The following is a 10,996-nucleotide window of genomic DNA, read 5'->3' as shown; positions in this document are numbered from 1 at the left end:
TAGAAAGTCAGATGATTTACTTTCAAGCAAGCAGCCTGTAATATTGTGATGCATGATAAGAAATACGTATTTGATCTTCCTTGGATTCCTAGCACAGAGCTCCTAAAACCTTGGAATTTCCCAAGCAGTAAGAACAATAAAGCTGTTTTTCCTAATAAGGCCCTTTCAACCACACCTGAGTTTATGTTAATGAAGTGACTTTTGCAAAGTCCCTAAGGATAGGGCTGGTGGTCAGGGGAACCACCCCTGTGATTAGAGGGTTGGGACTTTCAGCCCCACCTCCTCACCTCCCCACCTCCAGGGAGGGGAGAAGGGCTGGAGATGGAGTTCAATCACAATGGCCAATGAGTTCATCAGTCATGCCTATGTAACGAGACCTCCATAGAAATCTCTTAAATTCTGAGAGCCTCAGGTTGGTGAACTTGAGGGGTTGCTGGGAATGTGGCTGAAGAGGGTATGGATCTCCTTGCCCCTTCCCCTACAGCTTGCCCTATGCATCTCTTCTATTTGGCCGTGCCTGATTTATATCTTTTGTAATAAACCAAGAATCTAGTAAGTAAACCTTTCCTAAGTTCCATGAACTATTCTACTGATGATTTATAGCCCAAATGAAGTTTGGTGTCTGAAGTTGGGGTGCAGTCTTGTGGGGCTGAGCCCTTAAACCGAGGGATCTGCTGCTCTCAAGGTAAATAGTGTCAGAATTATGTTAAATTTGTAGGACACCCAATTGCTTGGTGTGGGGAAATCTAGCCCCCACCCCCAACACACACACACATTTGGTGGCCAGAAAAACCATGTGAGTAGAAGAGAAAAAAAGAGTTTTTCCTTTACGCCGTGTCTTTGAGGCTCATGGCTATATTGCATTCAAGCTGCACTTAAGTTATAGACAGAAAAAAGCTAAACATGAGAGCACTCAGAAAACATGGTTTACAGTCACCTCAGTCATACATCTAATTTTCACATATTCATAAGTCTGTTCCTTGACTCCCTATTCTGTTCCTCTGGTCTATTTACATACTCATCAGTACCACCCATCTGCATTACCGAAGATTTTTAATAAAGTGTGTAGTAAAGTGAGCCCCTGAACTTTTATCTTGCCAAAATTTTCTTGGCTCTTCTTGGTCTTTTATGCTTCCAACTACATTTTAGAATTAACCTTTCAGTAAAAGATGGGGGGAATATATTCAATTTTTATTGGAGTCACATAGATTTATTCTACTAGTTTAGGGACGTTTGATAGCTTTAAGATACTGAGTATTCCCTTTAAAAAACATGATATATGTTTCTACTTAGATTGGCTTTAATTTTTACATTTTATAATTATCTCTAAAAGTCCTCTTGCATGTTTGAAAGACTGATTCTTAAGTACTGCAGTATTTCTGTTTCTATTTAAAATAGTATCTTTCAGAGCACCTGGGTGGCTCAGTCAGTTAAGTGTCTGCCTTCAGCTCAGGTCATGATCCCAGGGTCCTGGGGTCAAGCCCTACGTTGGGCTCCTTACTCAGCAGGGGGCCTGCCTCTCCCTCTCCTCCCCACTCATGCCATTTCTTGCTGTCTCTGTCTTTCTTTCTCAAATAAATAAATAAAATCTCTAAAAATATAATAATAAAATAAATTAGTATCTTTCTTGGGGTGCCTGGTCATCAGTCAGTAAGCACCTGACTCTTGGTTTCGGCTCAAGATCTCAGGGTCATGAGATCAATTCCCACATTGGGCTCTGCACTCACAGCAGAGTCCGCTTGAGATTCTCTCTTTCTCCCTCTGCTCCTCCCCCACTGCTTGCACATGCACGCTCTTTCTCTCTCTCTCAAATAAATAAATAAAATCTTTAAAACAGTATCTTCCTTAATTACATCTTTTATGTTTGTTGCTAGTGTGTAGAAACTTAATTGATTTGGTATGCACTCATATCCAGCAACCTTGCCAAACTCATTCGTCAGTTCTAATACTTACACTGTAGGTCCCCCTAGACTTTCTATGTAGACTATCATATAATTTGAGAACAGTGGCAGTTTCGCTTCTTCCTTGGCAACCTATATACGTTTCACCTTTTTTTAACTTACTGTATTCATGGGATCTCTAATTTATTATAAATTAATATTACATATGTCATATTATATATAATATTTATATAATATGTATAAATTATATATAAAGTAATATAAAACTATTATAAAATAGATATAATGACAGTGGGTATTTTATTTTGTTCCTGATTTGTAATGAAATGCTTTTTATTTTTCATGATTATATATGATGTTATTGGTGAGTTTTGGTAGAAGCTCTTTATCAGGTTAAGCAAGTTTCTTATTTCTTCTTTTATTAGTTTTCTTTTTTTTTTAAGATTTTATTTATTTATTTGACAGACAGAAAGACCACAAGCACGAGCAGAGGGAGAGGGAGAAGCAGGCTCCCCACTGAGCAAGGACCCCAATGTGGGGCTCGATTCGGGGACTCTGTGATCATGACCTGAGCTGAAGGCAGACGTTTAACTGACTGAGTCACCCAGGCGCCCCCTTTTATTAATTTTCTTAATGATTTTTGTTAGGAAAATTTTTTTTTTTTTTTTAAAGATTTTATTTATTTATTTGACAGAGATAGAGACAGCCAATGAGAGGGAACACAAGCAGGGGTAGTGGGAGAGGAAGAAGCAGGCTCATAGAGGAAGAGCCTGATGTGGGGCTCGATCCCATAATGCCGGGACCACGCCCTGAGCCGAAGGCAGACGCTCAAACCGCTGTGCCACCCAGGCGCCCCAGGAAAATTTTTGTTCAATTTTATCTAATGCTTTTTAGATTAGATATTGAAATGATCGTGTGGTTTTTCTTTTATGATATGTTCATGTGGGGATTAAAGCAATAGATATTTATCAAAGTTATACACGAACAGGGTTTAAAGAGCGGAACAGCTGACAGGCCCCTGATATGCCCACCAGCAATGCGTGAGAGTTCCAGTTGCTCCCCATCCTCACCCACACCTGGTATTATTATCAGTGTATTTCACTTGAGCCAGTCCACTGGGGGTGAAGTGGTATCTCATCATTTACAAGATTGCAAGCTCTGTAGTTCCTGTGGGGAGTAAAGCTAGCAAAAATCAAGTGTAGGGTGAGCCCCACCAGTGTGTTTGTAGGTTGGTAGGTAAACAATCTGCATCACAGTGGCTCAATCCCAAGTCAACATCCTAACAGAAATTCCAAAACTAAGTGAATGGCTGCTCCCGAGGCTTTGTGAATCCATTGTCTGGAAACGCTGTCTGTAATAACTTGTGACTTTGTTTGTCAACTAAATTAATAAAATAACTTTATGGTTGTTTCTTTTTTAACTTTATAAGTGGTATGCTGTGATGGCTAAGAGCTCAGGCCACAGCCTGGGTTTGACCCCTGGCTCTGACCACTCTTGTGTGCGACCTTGGGTAGACCTGAACCTCAGTCTTGGCATTTGTAAGATGAAAACAGCAGGAGGACCAACAGTACGGAATTAGATAATCCATAAGAAGGGTCAGTCCAGTGTCCGCCTGGCATATAAGCTCATTAAAAGACTCGTTCTCATCAAGTTTGGATATCAGCTGCTTCACTTGCGGAGAAGGAGTAAAGCTGTCAGGCAAATCCTTAGCAGACACTTGTGAAAATTGGTCGAAATTGAAAACAAAATTTAAAACATCTGAAAAGTATCCCAGAGTAGACAGAAAGCAAAGGAAAGTTTAGGCTCAAGAACCCGCAAGTAGAAGGGGCAGAAACTGCAGAGACCACACCTCTTGACCCCAGGAAGCTGTCCAACACCCATGGCTATGTCTGTGGAAAGTTTTTTTAAAATTAAGGAAAGCTGTCACATAACTGAGGGCCTTGGGACCTGTCTAATGACGTTACAATAGTGGTCTTTAGATATATAGAAGAGGGGAGACGGAAAGAAAAATTGCTTGACCAGAATTACCTAAGGACTTCACACCCAGAAGACACTATTATAAAGGAATTAGCAAAAAGTATGTCGTGCTTGGGCAGTGACCACTCACTCACTCATGCGTTCATTCACCTGCTTGTTTACTTGTTCAAAAATTTGTATCAAGCATCTATGATTTTATTACTAAGTGTTAGCAATATAAAGTGAATTTCTGGATTTCCACTCTTTACTCTCTAGAAACAGCGTTGACCAACTCCAGAAATGATCTTGATGTCTGGCCTCAAAATCCTGTGCCATCTTGGCTTCTACCTGCCTCAAATCACCAGCTGCAACAGAAAGAGCAGAGCAGCACTTGTCTTCATCTTGACTTTCCACCCACTTCCATACACCTGAGAGGGTCTGTATCCATGATCTCAACCCTGGCTGCACACCAGAGTCTCCTGGGGAGCTCTGGAAACACTAATGTCCCAGCCGTTTCCCAGATCCATCACATTGGAATTTCTGATCTGTAAGTCTTCCTAGGTGATTCTGGATGCAGCCAGAATAGAAAACTCTGTGTGTGTGTCTGCGAGAACATCAGCCGGGCTCAGTTGTATCAGAACTTGGGAGAGCTACGGGAAGATCTTCCAGAGACGGGTGGGGGAGCGAGTCCTGCTGCTCTGGATGACCAGACAGGGCAGGATAGGGCAGGAGGAAGGTTTCACGGTGACTCCCACACCTGCTGCACACTAGTGGGGATTAATACCTACTGGTCGCCCCAAATTCACAGGTTGACATCCTAACCCCCAGCTCCTCAGAAGGTGACTGTGTTTGGTGATAAGGGTCTTTTTTTTTTTTTAAAGATTTTATTTATTTATTCGACAGAGATAGAGACAGCCAGCGAAAGAGAGAACACAAGCAGGGGGAGTGGGAGAGGAAGAAGCAGGCTCATAGCGGAGGAGCCTGATGTGGGGCTCGATCCCACAACGCTGGGATCACGCCCTGAGCCGAAGGCAGACGCCCAACCGCTGTGCCACCCAGGCGCCCCGATAAGGGTCTTTAAAGAGGTGATAAGGGTGAGCCCTTATCCAAAATATTGTTGTGCTTGTAAGAAGAGATTAGAGCACAGACGTGTAGAGAGGGAAGAACATGTGAAGACACAGGGAGGAGACAGCCATCGGCAAGCCAAGGAGAGGGGCCTCAGGAAACCAGCCCTGCTGACTCTGATCTCAGACTTCCAGCTGCCAGAACTGTGGGAAAATGCATTTCTGTGGTTTATAGCCACCCAGTATTTGTTATGGCAGCCCTAGCAAACTAATATAGGAAACACAGGCACCGTGTTGATGACATGGTTGTCTGAATGTCTTATTATTACTGTTATTATTCATTAAAACATATTTATGGTAAAAAAAAAATCATCCTGGGGCACTGGGGTGGCTCAGTCAGTTAAGCATCCAACTCTTGATTTTGGCTCAGGTCATGATCTCAAGGTTGTGAGATCAAGCTCCACGTTGGGCTCCGCACTTCGTTTCTCTCTCTCTCTTCCCCCCTCTCCCTTAGCCCCTCCCCCCAACTGCGTGCATGCGCGCGCTCTCTCTCTCTCTCAGATAAATAAATAAATAGTTTTAAAAAATCGTCCAAGGGCAACTGGGTGGCTCAGTCGATTGGGCATCTGCCTTCGGCTTGGGTGGTGATCCCGGGGTCCTGGGATTGAGTCCTGTGTCAGGCTCCCTGCTCAGTGGGGAGTTTGCATCTCCCTTTGCCCATCCCCCTGCTTGTGCTCCCTCCCTCTTTCTCTCTTTCAAAATCAATCAATCAATCAATAAATCATCCAAATAGTAGAAAATTTTTCATTCTGTAGAATGAAATTAATTTCTCTCTTCTCCCCTGAACCCTCTATAATCACTCCCCTGAGGTAAGTACTATTAACAGACTTTTGTGTTAAACGATATCATGTGAGAGTGTCAGGGTTTACTTATTCACTATTCAGTGAACACTGACTCCCTCCTGTGTGGCAGACGTCCTGCCGTCCTGCCGAGGCCCGGATACAAAGAAAGTCATGGTGCTCTCCTATACCTCAGGGCTGACAGTGTGATGGTGCATGGCTTCTGTCTTTGGGCTTGGCCCCCCACCCCCAACAGAGGGGAAGCTAATACTATGGCCAGATTGGAACGCACACAGTTGTTACCTTAAGAGCCCAAAGCAATCACAACCAAAGGGCAAGTGCCAATGGGAACTTGAATGTGAGCTTAGTCCTGGAGGAAAGACGCCTAGCCACAGATTAAGATGAAAGTACCAGGCCATGGAAGGAGGCCAAGGTGGGGAGTCAGGAGCCATGGAGGTCCCCAGCAGGACACCGAGTCAGCACGAACTGCAGAAGAGAAGATTCTTTAGGGCCTAGGCTGTGAACACAGCAGGGCACGTGGTTTGGCCAACTGGCTCCAGGTAAGCCAACAGGCTTTGAGTCTCAGAGCATCACGTGACAAATGCACACATATGTGGGGAACCAGGCAGGTGCAGTAACGAATAATCATAGCTGTGGGAGAGTCATGCCCAGGGTGCCATGGAACACAGAGAAGGAATTAGGGAAAGGAAGTCAGGGAAGGTGTTGCAGAAGAGGAGAGGTCTGAGCCGGGCCTTGAAGAAGAGGCATTTGCCAGATGACAGTGCAGAAGGAAGTGACAGGGGATGGAAGCCTAACGCAAAGCCAGGACACCGTGAGGGAGCTGGGTGTGTCTGGGGAACAGAGTGCCGTCTGGTGTGGCAGACGCGTACTGTTTACGGGTGTAGAAGGGTCTGGAAAGGTTCCCAGAGTCAGGCTGGACAGCATGGATTAGAAGCAAGTTTGGGCCTTATCCTGAAGAATTCGGATGGGGGAAGAGATGTGCTGAGTCTGGTTGCAGACGGTGATCTACGAGGCGCTACTCAGGGCAGTGCAAAGAGGGGCACGTGCGTGGGAAGAACACACCAGCAGTGGGGAAACATGTTTCAATGTCAGCCTTCCACTCGTCTTCCCCGCAGCTGCAGGAATTTCCTTAGCTCTCTGCAGCTCGTTTTCTCCAAGCAGGTCGCTGCCTGTGACAAAGGTGGACGTGCGAGCCGCGCTTCAGGGCCCTGAGGAATGCCCTGGCGCAGACTGCCCAGCACAAGTCACTCCCAGGCCCCGAAGGCACGGGACAGCTGCAGCCTGGCTCATGCCCGCGAGCGCTGTACCGCGACCGTGAGGCTAGTGTCCCCCTGGGCCTCCGGCAGCTGCCCTCATACTCCGTGCACTTCAGACTCTTGTCCAGTGCGTCTGGGTGTGCCTGGAACCCCATGATGTCCTTGAGGTGGGAACCGAGATCCTCCTCTCTCAAGGATTCTGTGAATGGCCATGTGGCTCAGAATTCCCAGCATGTAGGCTAAGCCTCTCCAGGGTTATCTTCGGCCAAGGATCCATCAGCTGCTCCCCACTGTCTCAGCAGAATAAAATGCTTCTGAAGCAAAACTACCACAGTCGCACAAAACAGATAAGCCTGCGATCTGGGCTGTGGGAGGCACGGTTATCTGGAATACTCTGCCTTACCCAAGAGAGAAGCCTTTATCTGAGGAGTACCATAACCATGTACTTTCAGAGAACAAAATTTCCCAGGAGATCCCTCATATCAGCAGCGACTCTCCATATCCTTGGACTTAAAAAGAAAAAAAAAAATCCAATAGTATTCCTTTTCCTTATATGGCTAAGAGGAAGTGTGTGAGTGTCGGGGAGAGGAGGATTTGAAGAGAGCTTGGTTGCTGCGTGTCCTGGCAAGGGAAAAGCAGCAAAGAGATCGTGGGTGAGAACTGTCTCACAGTGGGCAGGCAAAGATGAGGTATGGCTTGAGGGCCTCAACAGGCCACTTCCCGTCGCCTGCTCCCGAAAGGGTTCCCTTCCCCAGCAATACTGCCTTCCGGCTCCCACACCACGGACTCCTTTGGGCTAAAGCGGTAGCTTTCAATCTGGGCTGCACAGAGCTCTCGGGGCCCTGGGGCAAGCAAGACCAGGAGAGGGCGGTGTTCTACTCTTCCCTCACCCTTTAAAGAGGGGTGCTCCCCATTCCTCTGTCATTGTGTTGTTTTAAGATTTTATTTATTTGACAGAGAGTGAGAGAGAGTGAGAGAGAGAGCGCAAGCACAAGCAGGGGGAGTGAGAGAGGGAGAAGTAGGCTCCCTGCCAAGCAAGGAGCCCAATGTGGGACTCGATTCCAGGACTGCAAGATCATGACCCAAGCTGAAGGCAGAGGCTTAACCGACCGAGCCACTCAGGCACCCTCCAATTCCTCTGTTATATACCCAGCTTCCCTTTGAGATTTTTTTTTGAAAAAGGTTTTCCTTTTCTTACAGTAAGTATGATGGTTAATTTTATGTGTCAACTTGCCTAGGCCTCTGTACCCAGAGGTGTGGTCAGCATCAGTCTAGGTGTCACTGTGAAGGTGTTTTTTTTTTTTTTACATGAGATTAACATTTAAAATCAGTAGTCTTGAGTACAGCAAATGAACTTCCCCTACTGTGGGTGGGCCTCACCCAATCAGCTGAAGGCCTTGAGAGAAAAAAACTGAAGTCTTTCAAAGAGGAAGGAATTTCTTTTTTTTTTTTTAAACATTTTATTTATTTATTCGACAGAGATAGAGACAGCCAGCAAGAGAGGGAACACAAGCAGGGGGAGTGGGAGAAGAAGGAAGCAGGCTCATAGAGGAGGAGCCTGACGTGGGGCTCGATCCCATAGCGCCGGAATCACGCCCTGAGCCGAAGGCAGATGCCTAACCGCTGTGCCACCCAGGCGCCCCTAGAGGAAGGAATTCTGATTCAAGATGCAACATCAGCTCTTCCCCGAGTCTCTGGCCTGTTCACCTGCCATGCATATAGTGAATGTGCCAGTTTCCACAAGCTGTGTGCCAACCACTTTAAATAAGTCTCTCCCTCCTTCCCTCTCCCTCTCCCACCCCTCCCCCGTCTTCCCCACATCCTATTTGTTCTGTTTCTCTGGAGAATCCTGATTAATACAGTAGGTTCATTAAATTGAGTGGTATGGGTGAACCAATTTAGACAATATTTTAGATGTAATATAGGATTGAGCAAAAAAATAAATGTGCTGATTTTGGGGGGTCTCATGGTGCGAGAAGAGTCATACAAAAATAGAATGGCAAGGCAAGAAAGAACTCTGAGAGAATGGATGGGAATTGGAGGTACTGTGCACATTCCGGATTTCTAGAATGTTATGTGGGTACATATATACATGTTTATATGCCACGTGTGCATTTTGCGTGTGTATGTGCATGAATAAGTTCATGTAAATACGTCAATGCTTCTGTGTCCTCGTTCTGCCTGCTAAAAGCACCAAGAAGCAAAGATACCGCAGCAGCAGCCACGAGGACAGTCAGCAGCCAGAGAGTGTTCCCCACAAAGGGGGACCAGGACCACTCAGAAAAACGGCTTGTTCCAAGTCTAGGGCAGGGTGGGTGTAAGATGAGCCTGGAACACGGTAGTAAGCCAGAAAGTAAAGCAGTGCACGTGAAGCACAATGGAGTGAGCGGCAAGGACTGGGGAGACAGCCCCAAGGCACCCCACGGCCCAACGGCGTGCAGCCAGAGCACCCAGTATCAAGTACAATAATGAACTACTGAAAAATGGGGCCACGTCAATCCGTATCAATGATTTTTAAAGATATATAAGAGGAGGAAATAGAGGAGAAGCTTATTCTGCTTACAGTAGAAAACTAAGGACCAGCCGACGGGGGCTCAGGGAGTCCTGGGGAGGAAAACCCTCATTTTGCAGCCACAGAGTAAAAATTAGGTCAACAAGAAACACCAATGGACGCTGAATCCAGGGGGAGAGTTTGATGAGAAGACGGACACTCAACGTGTCTTCAGGTGTCTCCCCGCAGGCTGCCGAGCAGTGCAGCGAGAAAGCAAAAACTTAACAATTATTCAGCAGAGACCGGAATCGCTTCCGCTAGTGAACATCGTGTGGCCCCCGACGTGGTGCCCAGCCGAGGACACAACTTCGCCTGTTCCGCGTTATGGCTGGAAAAGCATAAGCCCAATCTTGTCGTGAAGACACGTCAGACAAACACAAAATGAGGACTGTTCTATTTTTAAAAAGGAAGGTGCATGTGTGGGAGGGTGGGACTCTATTTTTCAAAACGTCAATGTCATACGAAAGGCTGTGGAAAGGTTTTGGATGAAAGGAAATTAAAGGAGCACACAACTAAACGCAATACCCGACCCCACACAGAATCCCGTGTGAACGAGGTGCTGAGGAGAACGTTATTAGATCAACTGACAAAGTTGGAAAATGGATGCCAGATTAGATAAAAATATTATACTAATGTAAAGTTATGAAGTTGATAACTGTACTGTGGTTATGTAAGAGAATATTCTATCCTTAGGAAATACACACTGAAGTGTTTAAAGGTGACGTGCCATAATATTATTTACCTTTGGTTCAGAAAAAAGAATTCTGTAGTTACACACACATATGTACGTGTCTGTACACACACAGATGATAGATAAATGACAGAGAGAGAGACAAAGATGGAGATAGAGAGGGAAAGGCAGGTGAAGGGTGGAGGGCTGACAAGGTTCCTTGGGGGAAAAAAAGCACTCTGCAGAAGAGACATTTGTTCCCTCTGCCTGTAGAAGCATTCATTCTAGGGCCATGCCCACGTCAAGCTGGACAAACTAGTTCTCCAACCTGAAGAAATGACAAAAATACATGAGGTGAAGAATGAGGTCGTTAGGCCAAGTGAATCAGGTCATTGAGACCAAGTGAATACAGCTAATGCAGCAGCCCCCTTCCGCGTGTTGCGTGTCTGTGCTATGATGCACGTTACACAGTTCCAGCTTGATCCCTGTACCCGCTAGTTTTGCAGTAGGAAACAGATGGCACACCGAAACTCGATATTGAGGACAGTGCAATAAAGGGACTATCTACAAAGGTGGAGGACAGAGTTAGAGAAACCAACAAAGGGAGCCACTGTTGCCCATGGAAAGTAACAGTGGGAAGCCAGAACTGTCAGAAACAATGAAGGGAGGGGGCAGTTACCAGAACCCGAAGCCCAGAGAAGAGCTGTAGGGATACCTGGTATGGACATCTGATGGGAT

Source organism: Ailuropoda melanoleuca, chromosome 11 (genome assembly GCF_002007445.2).
Source record: "Ailuropoda melanoleuca isolate Jingjing chromosome 11, ASM200744v2, whole genome shotgun sequence".
NCBI classification, from domain to species: domain Eukaryota; kingdom Metazoa; phylum Chordata; class Mammalia; order Carnivora; family Ursidae; genus Ailuropoda; species Ailuropoda melanoleuca.
This window is presented reverse-complemented; position numbering follows the sequence as displayed.